The sequence below is a fragment of the Oncorhynchus kisutch genome, linkage group LG21, assembly GCF_002021735.2.
Source record: "Oncorhynchus kisutch isolate 150728-3 linkage group LG21, Okis_V2, whole genome shotgun sequence".
Taxonomy (NCBI): Eukaryota; Metazoa; Chordata; class Actinopteri; order Salmoniformes; family Salmonidae; genus Oncorhynchus; species Oncorhynchus kisutch.
Genome location: NC_034194.2, coordinates 183,651 through 208,899, shown reverse-complemented (window position 1 = coordinate 208,899; position 25,249 = coordinate 183,651). Strand labels below are relative to the sequence as shown.

The window sequence follows — 25,249 nt, the reverse complement described above, 5'->3', positions numbered from 1 at the left end:
AGGTAAAATATATATATACACAGTGGGGCAAAAAAGTATTTAGTCAGCCACCAATTGTGCAAGTTCTCCCACTTAAAAAGATGAGAGAGGCCTGTAATTTTCATCACAGGTACACTTCAACTATGACAGACGAAATTAGAAAAAAAATCAAAGATTTTTTATTAATTAATTTGCAAATTATGGTGGAAAATAAGTATTTGGTCACCTACAAACAAGCAAGATTTCTGGCTCTCACAGACCTGTAACTACTTCTTTAAGAGGCTCCTCTGTCCTCCACTCGTTACCTGTATTAATGGCACCTGTTTGAACTTGTTATCAGTATAAAAGACACCTGTTCACAACCTCAGTCAGTCACACTCCAAACTCCACTATGGCCAAGACCAAAGAGTTGTCAAAGGACACCAGAAACAAAATTGTAGACCTGCACCAGCCTGGGAAGACTGAATCTGCAATAGGTAAGCAGCTTGGTTTGAAGAAATCAACTGTGGGAGCAATTATTAGGAAATGGAAGACATACAAGACCACTGATAATCTCCCTAGATCTGGGGCTCCACGCAAGATCTCACCACGTGGGGTCAAAATGATCACAAGAACGGTGAGCAAAAATCCCAGAATCACATGGGGGGACCTAGTGAATGACCTGCAGAGAGCTGGGACCAAAGTAACAAAGCCTACCATCAGTAACACACTACGCCGCCAGGTACTGAAATTCTGCAGTGCCAGACGTGTCCCCCTGCTTAAGCCAGTACATGTCCAGGCCCATCTGAAGTTTGCTAGAGAGCATTTGGATGATGCAGAAGAAGATTGGGAGAATGTCATATGGTCAGATGAAACCAAAATAGAACCTTTTGGTAAAAACTCAACTCGTTGTCTTTGGAGGACAAAGAATGCTGAGTTGCATCCAAAGAACACCATACCTACTGTGAAGCATGGGGGTGGAAACATCATGCTTTGGGGCTGTTTTTCTACAAAGGGACAGGACGACTGATCCGTTTAAAGGAAAGAATGAATGGGGCCATGTATCGTGAGAATTTGAGTGAAAACCTCCTTCCATCAGCTAGGGCATTGAAGATGAAACGTGGCTTGGTCTTTCAGCATGACAATGATCCCAAACACACCAACCGGGCAACGAAGGAGTGGCTTCGTAAGAAGCATTTCAAGGTCCTGGAGAGGCCTAGCCAGTCTCCAGATCTCAACCCCATAGAAAATCTTTGGAGGGAGTTGAAAGTCCGTGTTGCCCAGCAACAGCCCCAAAACATCACTGCTCTAGAGGAGATCTGCATGGAGGAATGGGCCAAAATACCAGCAACAGTGTGTGAAAACCTTGTGAAGACTTACAGAAAAGGATTGACCTCTGTCATTGCCAACAAAGGGTATATAACAAAGTATTGAGATAAACTTTTGTTATTGACCAAATACTTATTTTCCACCATAATTTGCAAATAAATTCATTAAAAATCCTACAATGTGATTTTCTGGATTTCTTTTCTTCTCATTTTGTCTGTCATAGTTGAAGTGTACCTATGATGAAAATTACAGGCCTCTCTCATCTTTTTAAGTGGGAGAACTTGCACAATTGGTGGCTGACTAAATACTTTTTTGCCCCACTGTATACATAATTAGATTAATCATTACATTTCCATGATGCCAACAGTTCACCAAAGTGTTTTGGTCTAAATCACAAGTCAAATATCAATTGCAACATTTGGTAAAAAAATAAGGCCTGTAACTATGGAAATGATCTCAAATGAGTGCAGGAAATGCAGAAATTGACAAAAGTGCTGAAAATAATTTTTGGTTGAATTGAACAGTATAAAACAATCAGAATTCAGAAAGACTCATTGAAATCACTTAGAATGTATGTGTTGCCACTCTAGGATCACTCACTACTCATAAAGCACCCTGGGATCACTCACTACTCATAAAGCACCCTGGGATCACTCACTACTCATAAAGAACTCTGGGATCACTCACTACTCATAAAGCACCCTGGGATCCCTCACTACTCATAAAGCACCCTGGGATCACTCACTACTCATAAAGCACCCTGGGATCACTCACTACTCATAAAGCACCCTGGGATCACTCACTACTCATAAAGCACCCTGGGATCACTCACTACTCATAAAGCACCCTGGGATCACTCACTACTCATAAAGCACTCTGGGATCACTCACTACTCATAAAGCACCCTGGGATCACTCACTACTCATAAAGCACCCTGGGATCACTCACTACTCATAAAGCACCCTGGGATCACTCACTACTCATAAAGCACCCTGGGATCACTCACTACTCATAAAGCACCCTGGGATCACTCACTACTCATAAAGCCCCCTGGGATCACTCACTACTCATAAAGCACCCTGGGATCACTCACTACTCATAAAGCACCCTGGGATCACTCACTACTCATAAAGCACCCAGGGATCACTCACTACTCATAAAGCACTCTGGGATCACTACTCACTACTCATAAAGCACTCTGGGATCACTCACTACTCATAAAGCACCCTGGGATCACTCACTACTCATAAAGCACCCTGGGATCACTCACTACTCATAAGCACCCTGGGATCACTCACTACTCATAAAGCACCCTGGGATCACTCACTACTCATAAAGCACCCTGGGATCACTCACTACTCATAAAGCACCCTGGGATCACTCACTACTCATAAAGCACCCTGGGATCACTCACTACTCATAAAGCACCCTGGGATCACTCACTACTCATAAAGCACCCTGGGATCACTCACTACTCATAAAGCACCCTGGGATCACTCACTACTCATAAAGCACCCTGGGATCACTCACTACTCATAAAGCACCCTGGGATCACTCACTACTCATAAAGCACCCTGGGATCACTCACTACTCATAAAGCACCCTGGGATCACTCACTACTCATAAAGCACCCTGGGATCACTCACTACTCATAAAGCACCCTGGGATCACTCACTACTCATAAAGCACCCTGGGATCACTCACTACTCATAAAGCACCCTGGGATCACTCACTACTCATAAAGCACCCTGGGATCACTCACTACTCATAAAGCACCCTGGGATCACTCACTACTCATAAAGCACCCTGGGATCACTCACTACTCATAAAGCACCCTGGGATCACTCACTACTCATAAAGCACCCTGGGATCACTCACTACTCATAAAGCACCCTGGGATCACTCACTACTCATAAAGCACCCTGGGATCACTCACTACTCATAAAGCACCCTGGGATCACTCACTACTCATAAAGCACCCTGGGATCACTCACTACTCATAAAGCACCCTGGGATCACTCACTACTCATAAAGCACCCTGGGATCACTCACTACTCATAAAGCACCCTGGGATCACTCACTACTCATAAAGCACCCTGGGATCACTCACTACTCATAAAGCACCCTGGGATCACTCACTACTCATAAAGCACCCTGGGATCACTCACTACTCATAAAGCACCCTGGGATCACTCACTACTCATAAAGCACCCTGGGATCACTCACTACTCATAAAGCACCCTGGGATCACTCACTACTCATAAAGCACCCTGGGATCACTCACTACTCATAAAGCACCCTGGGATCACTCACTACTCATAAAGCACTCTGGGATCACTCACTACTCATAAAGCACCCTGGGATCACTCACTACTCATAAAGCACCCTGGGATCACTCACTACTCATAAAGCACCCTGGATCCCTCACTACTCATAAAGCACCCTGGGATCACTCACTACTCATAAAGCACCCTGGGATCACTCACTACTCATAAAGCACCCTGGGATCACTCACTACTCATAAAGCACCCTGGGATCACTCACTACTCATAAAGCACCCTGGGATCACTCACTACTCATAAAGCACCCTGGGATCCTTCACTACTCACAAAGCACCCTGGGATCACTCACTACTCATAAAGCACCCTGGGATCACTCACTACTCATAAAGCACCCTGGGATCACTCACTACTCATAAAGCACCCTGGGATCACTCACTACTCATAAAGCACTCTGGGATCACTCACTACTCATAAAGCACCCTGGGATCACTCACTACTCATAAAGCACCCTGGGATCACTCACTACTCATAAAGCACCCTGGGATCACTCACTACTCATAAAGCACCCTGGGATCACTCACTACTCATAAAGCACCCTGGGATCACTCACTACTCATAAAGCACCCTGGGATCACTCACTACTCATAAAGCACCCTGGGATCACTCACTACTCATAAAGCACCCTGGGATCACTCACTACTGATAAAGCACCCTGGGATCACTCACTACTCATAAAGCACTCTGGGATCACTCACTACTCATAAAGCACCCTGGGATCACTCACTACTCATAAAGCCCCCTGGGATCACTCACTACTCATAAAGCACTCTGGGATCACTCACTACTCATAAAGCACTCTGGGATCACTCACTACTCATAAAGCACCCTGGGATCACTACTCATAAAGCACCCTGGGATCACTACTCACTACTCATAAAGCACCCTGGGATCACTCACTACTGATAAAGCACCCTGGGATCACTACTCACTACTCATAAAGCACCCTGGGATCACTCACTACTGATAAAGCACCCTGGGATCACTCACTACTGATAAAGCACCCTGGGATCACTCACTACTGATAAAGCACCCTGGGATCACTACTCACTACTCATAAAGCACCCTGGGATCACTACTCACTACTCATAAAGCACCCTGGGATCACTCACTACTGATAAAGCACCCTGGGATCACTCACTACTGATAAAGCACCCTGGGATCACTACTCACTACTGATAAAGCACCCTGGGATCACTCACTACTGATAAAGCACCCTGGGATCACTCACTACTGATAAAGCACCCTGGGATCACTCACTACTCATAAAGCACCCTGGGATCACTACTCACTACTCATAAAGCACCCTGGGATCACTCACTACTGATAAAGCACCCTGGGATCACTCACTACTCATAAAGCACCCTGGGATCACTACTCACTACTCATAAAGCACCCTGGGATCACTCACTACTCATAAAGCACTCTGGGATCACTCACTACTCATAAAGCACCCTGGGATCACTCACTACTCATAAAGCACCCTGGGATCACTCACTACTCATAAAGCACCCTGGGATCACTCACTACTCATAAAGCACCCTGGGATCACTCACTACTCATAAAGCACCCTGGGATCACTCACTACTCATAAAGCACCCTGGGATCACTCACTACTCATAAAGCACCCTGGGATCACTCACTACTCATAAAGCACCCTGGGATCACTCACTACTCATAAAGCACCCTGGGATCACTCACTACTCATAAAGCACCCTGGGATCACTCACTACTGATAAAGCACCCTGGGATCACTCACTACTCATAAAGCACTCTGGGATCACTCACTACTCATAAAGCACCCTGGGATCACTCACTACTCATAAAGCCCCCTGGGATCACTCACTACTCATAAAGCACTCTGGGATCACTCACTACTCATAAAGCACTCTGGGATCACTCACTACTCATAAAGCACCCTGGGATCACTACTCATAAAGCACCCTGGGATCACTACTCACTACTCATAAAGCACCCTGGGATCACTCACTACTGATAAAGCACCCTGGGATCACTACTCACTACTCATAAAGCACCCTGGGATCACTCACTACTGATAAAGCACCCTGGGATCACTCACTACTGATAAAGCACCCTGGGATCACTCACTACTGATAAAGCACCCTGGGATCACTACTCACTACTCATAAAGCACCCTGGGATCACTACTCACTACTCATAAAGCACCCTGGGATCACTCACTACTGATAAAGCACCCTGGGATCACTCACTACTGATAAAGCACCCTGGGATCACTACTCACTACTGATAAAGCACCCTGGGATCACTCACTACTGATAAAGCACCCTGGGATCACTCACTACTGATAAAGCACCCTGGGATCACTCACTACTCATAAAGCACCCTGGGATCACTACTCACTACTCATAAAGCACCCTGGGATCACTCACTACTGATAAAGCACCCTGGGATCACTCACTACTCATAAAGCACCCTGGGATCACTACTCACTACTCATAAAGCACCCTGGGATCACTCACTACTCATAAAGCACTCTGGGATCACTCACTACTCATAAAGCACCCTGGGATCACTCACTACTCATAAAGCACCCTGGGATCACTCACTACTCATAAAGCACCCTGGGATCACTCACTACTCATAAAGCACCCTGGGATCACTCACTACTCATAAAGCACCCTGGGATCACTACTCACTACTCATAAAGCACCTGGGATCACTCACTACTCATAAAGCACCCTGGGATCACTCACTACTCATAAAGCACCCTGGGATCACTCACTACTCATAAAGCACCCTGGGATCACTCACTACTCATAAAGCACCCTGGGATCACTCACTACTCATAAAGCACCCTGGGATCACTCACTACTCATAAAGCACCCTGGGATCACTCACTACTCATAAAGCACTCCTGGGATCACTCACTACTCATAAAGCACCTCTGGGATCACTCACTACTCATAAAGCACCCTGGGATCACTACTCACTACTCATAAAGCACCCTGGGATCACTACTCACTACTCATAAAGCACCCTGGGATCACTCACTACTCATAAAGCACTCTGGGATCACTCACTACTCATAAAGCACCCTGGGATCACTCACTACTCATAAAGCACCCTGGGATCACTCACTACTGATAAAGCACCCTGGGATCACTCACTACTCATAAAGCACTCTGGGATCACTCACTACTCATAAAGCACCCTGGGATCACTACTCATAAAGCACCCTGGGATCACTACTCACTACTCATAAAGCACCCTGGGATCACTCACTACTCATAAGCACCCTGGGATCACTCACTACTCATAAAGCACCCTGGGATCACTCACTACTCATAAAGCACCCTGGGATCACTCACTACTCATAAAGCACCCTGGGATCACTCACTACTGATAAAGCAAATGTAGAACTTTTATTATTCAAAAACTAAAAATACGGTCCAATTCTTTTACATTTGAAATACTTTGATATGATATTTTGGCCATGTCGCCCAGCCCAAATCTCTCTGTATCTCCAACCATCTCTTTTGCGGCAACTTCCTCTCCAATCCATTTCTTCCTCTCCACTCCATCCATCTCCCTCCCCTGCTCGCTCTTCAGGCAGGTGGCATAAATAGGGGCCTAGCCCTCAGCACGCTTGGTGTGTGTTATAAGAGTATGTTATGTGTGTGTGCATGTGTATCAAGTAAGTGTGTGTGAGCCTGTGAGTTGAGCCTGAGTGCGCTTGTGTATGTGTGCGAAAGTGTTGTGCATTGACTTCTGAGTACTGGGAGGAGTTCACTATCTCCGAGTGCTCTGACTCATGGCCGGTAGCTCAGAATAGATCCCTGACAAAAGCGGGCCATTATCTCCTGCGTCACAGGTACGTACACGCACACATTGACTCAACGACCCACACACACAACCAACTTACTGAAGCATAATTGCACAAACACACAGCTTCACTGACACACACACACAACCAACTTCCTGAAACAATTTATTCCACAGGACACCAATGAACTACTATTGACTTCCTGGTAAAGTAAGATATCAGAATTGTAGCTCAGCAACATATCTGAGAAATACATGATTTTGAAACGTGAATGAGAACACAGAGTTTGGAGATCTCCCTGCCTAGAATAAATCCCCTGGGTCATGATCATTAGGCACCAAACAGTATAAAACGTTCTGATTAGGGTATCCACCCACTTTGCCCAGAGTGGGTAAAAACCTGTTTTGGTGATGAAATTACAATACCTTATGTTATAAAAGACATTTTATCATGATAAATGATAAATAGTTCAGTGTGGTCTTTAACATATTATCAACATTATATGTTTTTTTAAAGTCCGATTTCATAACATAATACATCCGATAATAAGCAGAGCTTTGTTGAAACTTGCGATGAGACAGGTTTCTCGGAATTACCTGGGGATTTGACATTTTGTGGTCTTCGTCTTCAATGTTGTTTCAGCGGGTCGCAGAAAGCAAAATTACCACGACACGAGCTGAATTAAATGTATGAGGCTTCGAAAACAAAAAAGTGTTTTATACACTCAGTGCGCCGTTGATATTTCACAGAAATATGCTTGTTTTTGTCAGACATTATTGAAAAATAAGACATTTAGACTATGAAAAGTGTACACTTAAATATGAAAATACATGCCATGTCTCAAAATCGATATCCATCTTACCTGTATATTGGTTTTTATTTCCTGTAGATTTCAAGAAGAAAGATGACAAGTTCAATGGGAAAGTGAGCCTGTCAGGTAGCCAGTAAACCTAATTCTTGCACAAAATCCAGTCTAGCTGACCTGATGCAATTTTCCAGATTTTTGACCACTTTTTCTTTTTATGTGGCCTCCATTGATTCCTTCACCCTAATTTTGGCCCATCCTACAAGGGTAAAAACCCCATTCACTTTTTTAACTGATTATGACAGAGACTTGAGATTTGGACCATTGTTTTTCTTCGAGAATTAGCTACACAATTAAACTATTATTTCTGATTGGACACCCTAGACTGAAAAAGAGAGGTCCTACATGGATTTGTCCATTAAACACTCATATTGATTTTCCGTTGCCAAGGGTTTATTTTTCTCCCCGATTTCATGATATCCAATTGGTAGTTGGGCCATTCTGCCGAATCGGTGCCTTTTCCACAGCATCAGGTTCATATGAAAAATATCAGCATAATACATTATATTATCAAGCAACGTGTCCTGCACTTTGTCCTAATTGCAATGTGAGGATACATCATGTAAAACTTTCCAACACTACACTTCACCATGAAATATAATGATTAGAATCCTATAGAAATCTACATTTTTTGGTATTATTATTATTATTAATTTAGACATAAAATACATTTTCTCATCATAAATTCATAATATGTTAGTTAAAATACACATTTTAGTCATGTCCCCAGGTTTTCACTCAGTCATGTTACCCTGACACATTCCCCCCTCTAAAAATGTGGGACATTCCACAAGTCACATGATCAACAGGAAGTAGCATCATTTGAGTCTCCTGACCAAACCTTCTCCCTCTTTTTCTGTATCATATTGTAAGTATGACTGTGAATGTCAATCTCAACGTACAGTCCTGTAACCTAAATGATTTCTTAATGTTATTATGTTGTTTTTAAAGATACTATTAGTCAACCACTTGAAGGTGCTAAGTGTTATCATGCTATTAGCATTGATGCCATGTGGCTACATTTCATGTATTTGCTAATGCTATGCTAAAAACTCAGTCCTGTTACATTCAGTCCTGTTACTCATATGAAGGGTAAAAGATCTGAATAAGAGTAACAGGGGTGAGAAGTTTGAATGAAATAGCCATTTTAAATGTGTGTCTGGTATATACATTGATTAATTATAATACTATTCTCTTGATATTAAGTTTTAGAGTTGGAATCACTGAAGGTGTTTTCAGTTTTACAATGTGAACACATTACACATTACCGGGAGCCAATCGCTTAAGTGCTGCAGCGAAGCAGCGGCGCTGTCGCGCTCGACACAATACCGTCCCAGAAAGGAGAGACAGACACTGAAAGAAGGAACAGCAGAAATACAGGGAGGACAGAGCATTCAGTCGATAACATTAGTAAGAGGGAAAAGCACAGACGTCGCAAAAAAGTGGAGGCAGACTACAGGATCAAGTCCAGGAAAGATGGCAGCTTCATAAACAAAGTCTGAGATGATGTCAGTCAAATAACGACTGGGAATAGGCAGACCCTCACCCAGAAGAAAATCTAAAATCAGGAGGAGGTTCCTTTAGGACAGGATGAAAAATCTACATGCAAAGTTTCTGGCAGAACATGATGGGTCGATCTCATACTTCCTTTTCTGCTCACTGTGCCCCTTTTGGGTTGTTCACCCAACTCTATGTGACCGGGAGACTTGCATGTGCAAGCTGAACAAACATCTCAGTTTTATAGTACAGAAACTGCACCACCTGAAGATCATCAACACTTTCAATCTTGATGAACTTCTAAAATCCATCACGGAACATCCAAAGTCATCATAAAAAAAAAGAGTTCCACACCACCCAAGAGCCACTGCTGGAACAGCTGAACCTGATGCTGCGCAAGTTTAACAGGCACACTTACAACATCAAGAATCAGTTTACCCACTACAGGGCACTGAAACAAGGCTTGAAAGCATATGAATGCTTAATTCATGTTGACTTTGCACACAGGTGTGCTTTATGTGCATAAAACCCTCCCGACCAGTGTCCTTCTGCAGTGTCCCCCTCTAGACAGAAGGGCCCACCAGCAATCTGGCAGAACTTGTCACCAGTGCTTGATTATGTGCAGAGTGCACATCCAGAGGTCTCCACCATCCATTTTTACAGTGATGGCCCTTGTACTCAGTACAAGCAGCGAGGGAATTTTTCAGAAGAGGATTCACTGCTGGAACGTAGAACTTCTTTGAGGCAAGCCACGGCAAGGGTGCCCCGGATGGAGTGGGGGGGGGGGGCCTGAAGAGGACGGCTGACAGTCTTGTCGGCAAGGGGACAGATATCCCTGATGCTTCAGAGCGGTTTTCTGTGTTAAGCAAGACGGATATAGCAATCAAGTTGTTTTTTGTGGAAGAGGAAGCAGTCGACAGAGCAGTGTCAGAGATGCCCAAGGATGTACCACCAGTTCTACGATGAAGATGCACCAGGCAGTAACCCTGGGCCATGGAGAGCAGACCTACAGGGACGTCAGCTGCAAGACAACATCTGAGCTGTGAGCACTTTAATGCAAACCATTTCACATTCAAATCAGTGGCAAAGTCCTGAGGTTGTTGGCAAATGGTGTGTGCTGAAGTACAACGGTCAACTGTACCCTGGCATCGTCACAGACAAACAACACACATGTCAAGTTTTGTTGTATGAAAAGGATTGGGGCCACAGGTTTTGCTGGCCAGCCTGCGAAGACATCCTTTGGTACCCGTTTCAAGACATCCTGTGTACCATCCCACCAGTGAGGCAAGTCATAGCTCATTACATGGAAATTAACAACAAAGTCTGGGCCAAACTAGAGACTGTTTCTTAGAAGAGGCAAGTTTCCGCGGGGAAAATATGCCGCTGTACAACGTGACAGTTTCCACACCCTAATTCTAGGATAACCAAAACGGAGATGAAAGTAGTGAAAATAAAAATCTCATTGATTTATCAAGACCAGTCCCCGCGCCTGTCTCAGAGCAGGTGCTGAAATAGTTGACCACACCCGGGTAGGGTGTTCAAATCCTATTATAACAATTGGATGACGGCGGGTCAGAAGTATATAATATTAGCATAATTAATTGGACTACACTACAAATTTAACATGTTTAACACATATGCTTAGTACATAATACATTCGGTGACAATAAGATCATTTTGATCTGATTACGCTCATAAAATCACTATGTATCTATTCAATTATTATTTTAGTCTATTTCTCTGTGTGTTGATTGGTGGGGAGAAACAGGTCTACATAGTCTACACTACTTTTTTAACGTCAACATTTGTTCAGAACAATTTGCTTGACAGCAAGATTAAATGTTGCTCTCAAAAAGTTGGATAAGTATGCTCTCTCTAATTCTCTCTTTCTCTCTTTCTTTCTCTCTTTCTTTCTCTCTGAGGTCCTGAGCCCTAGGATCATCCCTCAGTACTACCTGGCATGATGACTCCTTGCTGTCCCCAGTCCACCTGGCCGTGCTGCTGCTCCAGTTTCAACTGTTCTGCCTGCGGCTATGGAATCCTGACCTGTTCACCGGACGTGCTGTTTTCAACTCTTTAGAGACAGCAGGAGCGGTAAGAGATACTCTGAATGATCGGCTACGAAAAGCCAACTGATTTTTACTCCTGAGGTGCTGACCTGTTGCACCCTCGACAACTACTGTGATTATTATTATTTGACTATGCTGGTCATTTATGAACATTTGAACATCTTGGCCATGTTCTGTTATAATCTCCACCCGGGCACAGCCAGAAGAGGACTGGCCACCCCTCATAGCCTGGTTCCTCTCTAGGTTCCTGCCTTTCTAGGGAGTTTTTCCTAGCCACCGTGCTCCTACATCTGCATTGCTTTCTGTTTGGGGTTTTAGGCTGGGTTTCTGTACAGCACTTTGTGATATCAGCTGATGTAAGAAGGGCTATATAAATACATTTGATTTGATTTGGATAATGAAAATCAAAGTTTCAGAGAAGAACTAATTATGAATCTAAGCATAGAACTTTCAGTGGTATTCCCGCCCCATATAGAGGCCCGACACAGAAACATTGAATCATTAACTGCAAACTGCACACGCAGATTTTTTTGCGGGTATATTTTGTCATTTAAACGGGTTAAATATGCAGTCACAAGGAAGAGGGGAAACAGTCGCTGACAAGGTGGAGAAATGTGAGGCCTTTACTAGGAAGCTTGAGTTGTTGGATTTGGACTTGTCATCTGGAAGGCTACTCCACTTCAGCACACTGAAGAAACGGCAGGCAGAGGGACCAGGCCGCAGCATCATCACAGAGCTGATGGAACATTTAATAAAACAGCTGAGGGACATGCACCAGATTTGAAGACCACACGCCCAAGGACACCATTGTGTTTGTACGTGATCCTCTCACAGTCCGCCCAGGTGGAGAATTCTCCTCCCTTGCTAAGAAAGCGATACCCTCGCTGGATGAGGTTTTTTAAATGTAACCTTTACAGCTGTCCATCACTACTGTAAATAAAAACACAGAATATATTTAAATATAATGCAGGGTTAATAATAATAATAATAATACATTTTCCCACTTGTTAAAGGTTCCAATTGATACTTTTTTAAAAATCAATTAGTATAATTGAGTTTAACCACTATTTGTTTTATTATTTGTGGATGAGAGTGTGAGAGAGAGAGAAGGAAAGAGAGGTGTAAAGACCATGTGTCACCTTTTGAAGGAGGCCAAGGTGCGGTGTTGGAGGTGCTCTGAGGACTGAGGCCAACGTTTTCCAGTGACCTAACGGGACTGACAGAAAAACTGACCGACTGACCTGCAGCCTGTTTTGCCAACTCTATCTCGGGCTTGGTTGAGATGGTTGACTTAGTTTGTCAAGGACTAATATTTAATTTCAAGGACCATCAATTTGTAATAATTCCTATTAAGCAATTGTTTCTAGTCACCACCAGATGGCAGTATATCACCACAACGTCAAATTCAAGTACTTTATGCACCTTGTACCCTGGTAGCGCCCTCTCTAAATATACAAGAGCAAGCTAGCTTATCGCTAAACATCCACCATATTGCTTTCGCTCATCGTGTCACTTCAGATCAGTGCATATGATAGAGAGGCCGTGAGGAGAGGAAGCCCCCTTAGACTGTTGGGATGAGGGTAGGGTTTACCCCAGTTAGTCAACTGGTCAATAGTGGTTAACCGAGAATGTTTTAAAAACATTACAATTATTTGTAAAAAATATGCCACATCTTGATTGACATCTGTCTCAGCGGACTAATCCAATGCGGAAGCCATGAAGATGCCACACCAGTATCACAATGCTAACCTAATTTCTGTGAATGCATTCATTATTATTACAGTATTTTACAGTTCTCATTTCCGGAGTGGACGTGTTTGTACAGCGCACCACCCAGGGTACACTTGTGAGAAACAAGTTTTCGTTTATTTCATTCCATGTACGAGTTGTCAATTTATTCATTCTGTTTGGCGCGCTCCTGTCAATGTTGAGTAAGGATGTGCCGCTGATTATACATAGAAGTAGGCCTAGGCGACCTAGCCTGCGTGTAAATGTCAGCTTCTAAAATGTGCCCATTTGGAGATCTGATAATATTTCTGATGATCTTAACTCGCAACCACTAATGAGCTGGAGCTTCTCAAAGTAATTTTCTTCACCTCAAACAGCAAGTAAACAAAGTCTGTTTTTACATCCATTGAGGATGACAATTGCTCCTAAATGTAGCCTATTTCGAAAATATTTCCACAGCTCTCTCCCTTTTGATAACCACTCGGCATGAAAGAGGGGGGAAATGTCATGCTCCGATCAGGTGGAAATGTCATAAAATAGGCCTACCTGATTACTTATTATCCCTTGTGCAAATAGCCTACAGTTGTGCTTGTTTGGCGCTCACTGGTGTGGAAAACTCTGAGGGTCCAGAATATTTTATACAAAAGTTTCAAGTTTGTTAGGTCAAGCTTCTGGCTGGACCAAATCGATAGTTGATACGTTTCAAGTTCCTTGCAGACATGCCATGTGTAGTCAATTTGATCGATTTTTATATTTGTTGCAGGCTGAATTTTTTTTATTTGTTGGCTATTTTTACATTGTTGGCTAGAAGTCACTTTTAGATTGTATAATTTTCATTAAGATATCATTTTAATGAATCACATGACAATGATTTTGAGATAGGAAGACTATTATAAAATAAACTAAACTGTTCAACAAAAATCTGCATATGAAAATCATAACTGGCACATCAGTAGAATTGGTCATATAAATTGGCACTCCAAGGTTGCCAACCCCTGGTGTAGCCTATTACCGGAAACTTCGGGAGCTTAAAAACCAGCGGGAGTTGGTGGTTCGGGAATTTTTTTTTTCTTCTATTGGTTAGGCTACTTTAATCTCTGGCTCCTTCTTGAGTCATTTGTTTCTCTTAAATATTTATATTACAGTGTGCTTAAAGCATCAGACAAGCTCAGTAGCCTAAAAATATTTGATTTAATTAAAACACATACGGTATGTTAATATATGGGAAAATACACATTTTAATATTTCAACCAATTGATTGGAACATACAACTCTTGTTCGACCAAGATTTGTTTTTGTCGGGGACAAACCTAGATGACAAACCTAGATGAGGAGACGAGGACAGGAAGCCAGTTTAGACTATTGGGAAAAGGAGGTGAAGACAGGAAGCCAGTTTAGACTATTGGGATTGGGGAAAGGAGACGAAGACAGGAAGCTCATTTAGATTGTTGGAATGAGGGAGAAGAGACGAGGACAGGAAGCAAGTTTAAACTGTTGGAATGAGGGAGAGGAGACACCTTAGAGTATGTGAGCGCCGTTTCCTCTCTCTTCCTCAAAATAGTTTTTGCGAGAGAGAAAGAAACGAGGAGACAAAATAATGTTTCCCTCCCCAGTGTTTTAACTTGTCTCCTTTGGATGTGGAGGGGGATTTTATTTCAAATCTAATTTCATTCGTCACATGCTTGGTGTAGACCAACAGTGAAATGCTTACTTAGGGGCCCTTAGCAACAATGCAGAGAGAAAGAAAATATACAAACAATGGAGAAATAAATACACGAGTCACGATAATTTGGCTTATACAGTGGATTGGGGAAGTATTCAGACCCCCTTTCCCACATTTTGTTATGCTACAGCCTCATTCTAAAATGTATTAAATAAATACATTCTCAATCTTAACACATAACCCCATAATGACAAAGCGAAAACAGGTTTTTCGAAAATGTTGCTAATTCAACTTGGAGTCCACCTGTGGAAAATTCAATTGATTGGACATGATTTGGAAAGGCACACACCTGTCTATATAAGGTCCCACAGATGTCAGAGCAAAAACCAAGCCATGAGGTCAAAGGAATTGTCTGTATAGTTCTGAGACAGGATTGTGTCGAAGCAGAGATCTGGGGAAGGGTACCAAAAAATGCTGAAAGTCCCCAAGAACACAGTGGGCTCCATCATTCTTAAATGGAAGAAGTTTGGAACCACCGAGACCCTTACTAGAGCTGGCCGCCCAGCCAAACGGAGCAATCGGGGGAGAAGGGCATTGGTCAGGGATGTGACCAAGGTCCCGATGTTCACTCTGAAACAGCTCCAGAGTTCCTCTGTAGAGATGGGAGAACCTTCCAGAAGGACAACCATCTCTGCAGTGCTCCACCAATCAGGCCAGACGGAAGCCACTCCTTAGTAAAAGGCACATAACGGCTCTCTGGTTTGATGAAACCAAGATTGAACTCTTTGGCCTGAATGCCAAGAATCACGTCTGGAGGAAACCTGGCACCAACCCTACGGTGAAGCATGGTGGTGGCAGGATTATGCTGTGGGGATGTTTGTCAGCTGCAGGGACTGGGAGAATGGTCAGGTTTGAGGGAAAAATGAGTGGAGCAAAGTACAGACATCCCCTTCATGAATAATTTCTCCAGAGTGCTCAGGACCTCAGACGGGGGCAAAGGTTCACCTTCCAACAGAACAACGACCCTAAGCACACAGCCAAGACAACCAGCTTCGGGACAAAGTCTCTGAATATCCTTGAGTGGCCCAGCCAGAGCCTGGACATGAACCAGATCGAACATCTCTGGAGAGACTTGAAAACAGCTGTGCAGCGACGCTCCCCATCCAACCTGACAGAGCTTGAGCTGGCAGATTTTAACCTTGCCAGCTCAGGGATTCGATCTAGCAACCTTTCAGTTACTGGCCCAAAGCTCTAACCACTAGGCTACCTGCCGCCCAAATGCTTGGTGTTGACCAACAGTGAAATGGACTAACTACTTAGCAGTCTTATGGCTTGGGGGTATAAGCTGTTCAGGGTCCTGTTGGTTCCAGATGTGCTGCATCGCTACCGCTTGACATGTGGTAGCAGAGAGAACAGTCTATGACTTGGGTAGCTGGAGTCTGACACTTGTTAGGGCCTTCCTCTGATACCGCCTAGTATCGAGGTCCTGGATGGCAGGGAGCTTGGCCACAGTGATGTACTGGGCCATACGCACTACCCTCTGTAGAGCCTTGCGGTCAGATGCCAAGCAGTTGCCATACCAAGCGGTGATGAAGCCAGTCATGGTGCTCTCAATGGTGCAGCTGTAGAACTTTGAGGGGCCATGCCAAATCTTTTCAGCCTCTTGAGGGGGGGAAGGGTCGCTGTCGTGACCTCGTCACCTGTGTTGGTGTGTGTGGACCGTGACAGATCCTTAGTGAACTTGAATCTCTCGACCCGCTCCCACTACAGCCCCGTGGATGTGAATGGGGGTGTGCTTTGGTCCTCCGTTTACTGAAGTCCATGTTCAGCTCCTCTTTTTTTCTAATAACGTTGAGGGAGAGGATGTCGCCAAGTCTCACACCTCATCCCTATAGGCTTGCCAGCTGCTCAGTGAATGAGCACGCATCCTGAGTGCGTGTCCTGGTAATCTGTCTGTGAATGTTAACCAGTTTATTGGTCTTACTCACATGAGCTACGAAGAGCGCGATCATACAGTCATCCGGAACTCTCATGCGTGGTTCAGTGTTGCCTTGAAGCGAGCATAGAAGGTACTTACCTGGTTGGCTCGCGTCACAGGGCAGCTCGCTGCTGGCTGTTTCCCTTTGTAGTCCGTAATAGTTTTCAATCCCTGTCAATTCAGATGAGCGTCAGAGCCGGTGTAGTAGGATTCCTTTAGCTCAGTGTGGATGTTGGCTGTAAAGCCGTGGTTTCTGGTTGGAATATGTACGTACGGTCACAATGGGTAGACGCATTCGGTGCACTTCTTAATGAAGCCGGTGACTGATGTGGTCAACTCCTAAGTGCTATCCGATGAATCCCGGAACATACTCCAGTCTGTGCTCGCGAAACAGTCCTGTAACTTAGCATCCGCTTCATCGGACCACTTCCTGTTTGAGTTTTTGCTTTTGCGACATTCTGGTAGAAATGAGGTAAAAACAGATTTCAGTGTCCCTGCATTAATATCACCGAACACTAGGAGTGCCACTTCTGGATGAGAATGTGCTTGTTTATCCATTGCAGCACCAGACAAACATTGTAGAGAGAGAGGCAACTCAGAAACAGATTCACACACGGTGTTAAAAGTTAGATTGGGTGACTAGCAGGACTCTACAGCGGTTATGTAAAGTGTGTTCCCTGCCTGCCTGTGAGTCTAGCTGTGAAGTAAACAGACGCCCAAAGGTACTTTCTTGCTTTATTTACCGGTGGCTCATCTGGTTAGTTGATTGGCAGAACTCTCTTTTCCTGGAAGAGAGAGGGGAATGAGTTTTCACCACTGACGATTCATGGGAAAGAGGGATTGAGCGAGGGACGGAGCCAGTGAGTGAGTGAGTGAGTGAGTGAGTGAGAGAGAGTATGTTCCCCTCTCAAACTCCCACAAAAGTGAGTGGCAGCACAGTAGACAGTACTGAACACACACACACACAGTTCATGTCAGCATTAAACCTGAGCATCTGCTTCGGACAGGAGCGCACACACACTTAACATTCTCTCCAACACACACACACCCCCTCACACACACACACTTGACGTGTGAACAACAGCAGGAGTGTTGGTACAGGGAGCCACTTTACCGTAATAAACATTTTATGGATGATCTGAACAGTCATCCCACACAGGGGATGCATGGGGACGTCTCTCTCCCTGTGTGTATGTCTGCTGCACATCTGTCAGCTAGTATAGGTAACTGCATTCAAGTATTTACCTGTGTGTGTGTGTGTGTGTGTGTGTGTGTGTGTGTGTGTGTGTGTGTGTGTGTGGTGCCCGCGAGGCAGTGGCAGTAGCATCCTGTGTTTCACCATGACACAGCTGTTCAGTGGGAGAGGGAGAGAGATGCGAGTACTGAATAATTCACTCTACTCATGTGGATAGACACACACATGCAGACATGCATCCAAATGGCATGCCGACGAATCACACACACAGTAAGTGTAAAAGAAAATGTCAAACGGTACCATCACTGCAATACCACGAAGAAAATTTGTAAAGGGAAAACAATCCTCACACAAAAAACATTTGTGCACAAATGTTATGCTCTGTCGTTTATTTCCTTGTGTCGCAAGTCACTCTTTACGGCAATATTTTCCGTCAATTGGACAACGCTTTAAAACGTTCTAAATGTGCAACACAAACAAACATGGAGGAGAGTGAACGTGACACAGAGACATGGAGCTCGTACCTAAAAGAGAGGCTACTTCGGTCGCATGGACGTGGTTTGGGTATGAAAAGTCTGACACGGACCAGAAAACCGTCCTCTGCAAAATATGCCGCAGGCCGGTCCCGACAACAGGCTCAAACACCACTAACCTCCTTTACCCCCTGCGCAAGAATCATGTGAAACAGTACGGAGAGAGTCTCCGGAGGAGACCCAAAAAAGTACAGTCGAGTGCTCAAAACAAACCCACGACTCAGATGTTGCAAGAGGCTTTTGCCCTCGGCACACCATACGGCACAGAATCCCGAAGATGGAAGGAGATAACAGCTGCCGTTACAACTCACATCTGCAAAGACACGGCCTCAATTTACACGGACGAGAAACGGGGGTTTCGTGAGTTGGTGCTAAACACTCGAACCAAGATACCAAATTGATATGTGACAAGTATTAATGCCAAAATAACATGTAAGCCCCCAAAAATATATATACATTTTAGGCCTACATTTATTTTGTGTTTTCTATTTACCTTTTTAGATTTGATACAAAAAAAATGTAATATTTTGTTACGTGCTTTATTGAACATTTGCACCAAGGTTCTAAATAAAAGGAGAAACAAGCAAATATCTCTTATTTGTTGAGCTTAGTTCTAAATGTAATAAGAAATAGGCCTTTACATGTGTGTACCTTTTATTAGTTGAGTTTAGTTCTAAATGTAATAAGAAATAGGCCTTTACATGTGTGTACCTTTTATTAGTTGAGTTTAGTTCTAAATGTAATAAGAAATAGGCCTTTACATGTGTGTACCTTTTATTAGTTGAGTTTAGTTCTAAATGTAATAAGAAATAGGCCTTTACATGTGTGTACCTTTTATTAGTTGAGTTTAGTTCTAAATGTAATAAGAAATAGGCCTTTACATGTGTGTACCTTTTATTAGTTGAGTTTAGTTCTAAATGTAATAAGAAATAGGCCTTTACATGTGTGTACCTTTTATTAGTTGAGTTTAGTTCTAAATGTAATAAGAAATAGGCCTTTACATGTGTGTGTACCTTTTATTAGTTGAGTTTAGTTCTAAATGTAATAAGAAATAGGCCTTTACATGTGTGTACCTTTTATTTGTTGAGCTTAGTTCTAAATGTAATAAGAAATAGGCCTTTACATGTGACCACATTTTATATCAACTATTATATGTACCTTTTATTTGTTGAGTTTAGTTCTAAATGTAATAAGAAATAGGCCTTTACATGTGACCACATTTTATATCAACTATTTATTCATTGAATTGACAGAAAATGTGCTATATCGTCATAGGTATCGTTATCAGGATATGAAATGACCTATATCGGGATATAAGATTTTGGCCATATCGCCCAGCCCTATGCTCAACTAACGATTAATAAATGAGGCCCATTGACACAACACTGCATGGACGTCACAGAATAGGTTTTAAAATAAACGGAGCTACAAATACGATGCATTTGAATGCTCTCTCGCTCACACACAAACACACAGAGCAGTCTCAGTGGAGGAGACAGGTTGACCCTGGAGAAAACACACTTTCACAGCAGAGAAAGTTGATGAATACAAGAGGTTAACGAGACGCTCTGAGGCAGAGCTGGACATGTTTGTTCCAGCCTAGCACTAACACAAAGCCCTTTACTTGTTTAATAGGGTGTGCTAATGGGGTGCGTTCAATTATGTGCAACGGCTGAGGACCTGGTTTCTGAGGACTGGGTTGGGATCTATACTAGTGAACACTGATCTAGATGGTGTGGGAGCAGGGCTAGAGGTGGTTTGAGTTGGCTATAGATTGCAGGTCGAGCCCTGGCCTAGTTCAACAGGTCAGGATGAGCTATCAACTAACTAGTGGGGACGAGGCAATGGGTTAGTGTCTTGTGGGAACCATTAAAATATACAGCTGCTAAACAGAGGTATCCAAATAGAATGGGAGACAGAAAGACAGACACAAATGCATGGAAACACACAAGAGACACACACATTCCTTTACAGGCACAACAATCAATATGGCATGCTAGACTACTTGGCCACTGGCCCACTTTCCACAACCCCCATTAATGTGTTTGCCTCTCCAGCTTCATCCCTGTTTTTCACATGCATACATGTACTGCTCTGTTCAGACAAACAGCAGCCATACTGTTCCCTCCTTGTACATACAGTGGGGCAAAAAAGTATTTAGTCAGCCACCAATTATGCAAGTTCTCCCACTTAAAAAGATGAGAGAGGCCTGTAATTTTCATCATAGGTACACTTCAACTATGACAGACAAAATCACATTGTAGGATTTTTTATGAATTTATTTGTAAATTATGGTGGAAAATAAGTATTTGGTCACCTACAAACAAGCACGATTTCTGGCTCTCACAGACCTGTAACTTCTTCTTTAAGAGGCTCCTCTGTCCTCCACTCGTTACCTGTATTAATGGCACCTGTTTGAACTTGTTATCAGTATAAAATACACCTGTCCTCAACCTCAAACAGTCACACTCCAAACTCCACTATGGCCAAGACCAAAGAGCTGTCAAAGGACACCAGAAACAAAATTGTAGACCTGCACCAGGCTGGGAAGACTGAATCTGCAATAGGTAAGCAGCTTGGTTTGAAGAAATCAACTGTGGGAGCAATTATTAGGAAATGGAAGACATACAAGACCACTGATAATCTCCCTCGATCTGGGGCTCCACGCAAGATCTCACCCCGTGGGGTAAAATGATCACACTGGCAAAAATCCCAGAACCACACAGGGGGACCTAGTGAATGACCTGCAGAGAGCTGGGACCAAAGTAACAAAGCCTACCATCAGTAACACACTACGCCGCCAGGGACTCAAATCCTGCAGTGCCAGACGTGTCCCCCTGCTTAAGCCAGTACATGTCCAGGCCCTTCTGAAGTTTGCTAGAGAGCATTTGGATGATCCAGAAGAAGATTGGGAGAATGTCATATGGTCAGATGAAACCAAAATATAACTTTTTTGTAAAAACTCAACTCGTCGTGTTTGGAGGACAAAGAATGCTGAGTTGCATCCAAAGAACACCATACCTACTGTGAAGCATGGGGGTGGAAACATCATGCTTTGGGGCTGTTTTTCTGCAAAGGGACCAGGACGACTGATCCGTGTAAAGGAAAGAATGAATGGGGCCATATATTGTGAGATTTTGAGTGAAAACCTCCTTCAGCAAGGGCATTGAAGATGAAACGTGGCTGGGTCTTTCAGCATGACAATGATCCCAAACACACCACCCGGGCAACGAAGGAGTGGCTTCGTAAGAAGCATTTCAAGGTCCTGGAGTGGCCTAGCCAGTCTCCAGATCTCAACCCCATAGAACATCTTTGGAGGGAGTTGAAAGTCTGTGTTGCCCAGCAACAGCCCCAAAACATCACTGCTCTAGAGGAGATCTGCATGGAGGAATGGGCCAAAATACCAGCAACAGTGTGTGAAAACCTTGTGAAGACTTACAGAAAATGTTTGACCTCTGTCATTGCCAACAAAGGGTATATAACAAAGTATTGAGAGAAACTTTTGTTATTGACCAAATACCTATTTTCCAACATAATTTGCAAATAAATTCATTAAAAATCCTACAATGTGATTTTCTGGATTTTTTTTCTCTCATTTTGTCTCTCATAGTTGAAGTGTACCTATGATGAAAATTATAGGCCTCTCTCATATTTTTAAGTGGGAGAACTTGCACAATTGGTGGCTGACTAAATACTTTTTTGCCCCACTGTACCTTCCTGTTTGTCACGTGCACACACACACCATTTCCTGCCTCCTGTGAGTTAGGCCCTAGTGCTGCGAGTCTGAGGCATTCCCCTCCACCGTTGTCATAACGCTGCTGCTAGTACCACCACTACTGCTAGTAACCCCTGTGTTCGTGAGCAAGAAGTCAAGACTCACTATGTGTGAGAGAGAGGGTGGGTGGAGCAAGAAGGGAAGGAAGGAGAGAAGGGGGTGAGATTGATAGAGATGGGGAGGGGGAGAGAGGGGGGGGAGAAAGGGGTGAGAATGATAGAGATGGAGGGGGAGAGAGAGGGGTGAGAATGATAGAGATGGAGGGGGAGAGAGAGGGGTGAGATTGATAGAGATGGAGGGGGAGAGAAAGGGGGGAGATTGATAGAGATGGAGGGGGAGAGAGGGGGGAGAGAAAGGGGTGAGATTGATAGAGATGGAGGGGGAGAGAGAGGGGTGAGATTGATAGAGATGGGGAGGGGGAGAGAAAGGGGTGAGATTGATAGAGATGGGGAGGGGGAGAGAAAGGGGTGAGATTGATAGAGATGGGGAGGGGGAGAGAAAGGGGTGAGATTGATAGAGATGGGGAGGGGGAGAGAAAGGGGTGAGATTGATAGAGATGGGGAGGGGGAGAGAAAGGGGTGAGATTGATAGAGATGGGGAGGGGGAGAGAAAGGGGTGAGATTGATAGAGATGGGGAGGGGGAGAGAAAGGGGTGAGATTGATAGAGATGGGGAGGGGGAGAGAAAGGGGTGAGATTGATAGAGATGGAGGGGGAGAGAGGGGTGAGATTGATAGAGATGGAGGGGGAGATAGGGGGGAGAGAAAGGGGTGAGATTGATAGAGATGGAGGGGGGAGAGAGGGGGAGAGAGGGGGGAGAGAAAGGAAAGGGGTGAGATTGATAGAGATGGGGAGGGGGAGAGAGAGAGGGGAGAGAAAGGGGTGAGATTGATAGAGATGGAGGGGGAGAGGAATGAGATTGATAGAGATGGGGAGGGGAGAGAGAGGGGGGAGAGAGAGGGGGGAGATTGATAGAGATGGGGAGAGAGAGGGGTGAGATTGGTAGAGGTGGGGAGGGGAGGGGAGAGAGAGGGGTGAGATTGATAGAGGTGGGGGAGGGGAGAGAGAGGAGGGAGAGAGATGGGTGAGATTGATAGAGATGGGGAGGGGAGAGAGGGGGCAGAGAGAGGAGTGAGATTGATAGAGATGGGGAGGGGAGAGAGGGGGGAGAGAGGAGTAAGATTGATAGAGATGGGGAGGGGAGAGAGGGGTAGAGAGAGGGGTGAGATTGATAGAGATGGGGAGGGGAGAGAGAGGAGTGAGATTGATAGAGATGGGGAGGGGAGAGAGAGGGGTAGAGAGAGGGGTGAGATTGATAGAGATGGGGAGGGGGAGAGAGGGGTAGAGAGAGGGGTGAGATTGATAGAGATGGGGAGGGGAGAGAGAGGGGTAGAGAGAGGGGTGAGATTGATAGAGATGGGGAGGGGGAGAGAGGGGTGAGATTGATAGAGGTGGGGAGGGGGAGAGAGAGGGGTGAGATTGATAGAGGTGGGGAGGGGGAGAGAGGGGTGAGATTGATAGAGGTGGGGAGGGGGAGAGAGGGGTGAGAGAAAGGGGTGAGATTGATAGAGATGGGGAGGGGGAGAGAGAGGGGGAGAGGAAGACAGACAGGGAGAGAGAAGGGAAGGGTTATTAGGGGTGAAAGAAGAAAGTCAAAAAAAAAAGAAAGTCTCAATGTCTATTGCGGTTCCTCTTTGCTACACCCCTCTGCTGACCTCAATATATCCCTCAGTCGCTCTCCTATACTCTCTTTTTCTGTCTCTCCCTCCATTACAATCTCCCTTCCATACCATCTTTTTGTCATAACATATCTCTTCCACTCTCCTTTTCTCCCTCCATCACCTGCCCTTTTGTGGGCAGGACCACAATGTGTCTTATCAAACTATAGCTACAGCACAAATATTTGGAAAGCTACTATTGTTAAGGTTTCACAACCATATCTGTACATTATGTGTACATAAGATAACAGAATTTAGAAGGAATTTATATAAACACCATGGTTTAACCCAGAGCTTTGGTGCAACATGAGGTCCATTTCCTTTCAATGCAGCCAATTCAGGAAGAGAATATAAATTAGCTTTTTAAATAAAAACAAGGAAACAAATGGGCAATTTTTCCACTGAATTGAAAACCCCTGTCTCCCGTAGTCCTGATGTTCAGTTGGTTCTAGAAAATGCATCTTCCATATTTATTCCTCTGGCAGATAAACACAATTCAGTCAAAGATAGATCGTACCCTTGGTTTTCTTCTGCATTATCTGAGCTCATTCAGAGGAGAAGTCAGACCAGGGCTAAAGCAAGAAAAACTGACTGTAGTAGCCTGGAAATCTTTCAGACAGCTGAGAAACCGATGTACTCTCTCGATTAAGAAAGCTATATCAAGCTACTTTTTTAAGCTCTCAGACTCTGCTGGTGATCCTTCTAAAGTTTGGAAAACAGTAAATGCATTGATGCGTAACAATGATTCTTTTAAATCAAATTGAACTTGGCAGGCTTTTTATTTATTTGATAGAAATGG

General features: G+C 44.2%; 1 protein-coding gene across 7 annotated transcripts in view; it reads right to left on the bottom strand.

Annotated features, from left to right (window-relative positions):
• LOC109880232 (MAP/microtubule affinity-regulating kinase 3) overlaps positions 1-25,249 on the bottom strand; it is a 177,074-nt gene that overhangs the window by 106,949 nt on the left and 44,876 nt on the right. The window lies entirely within an intron of this gene.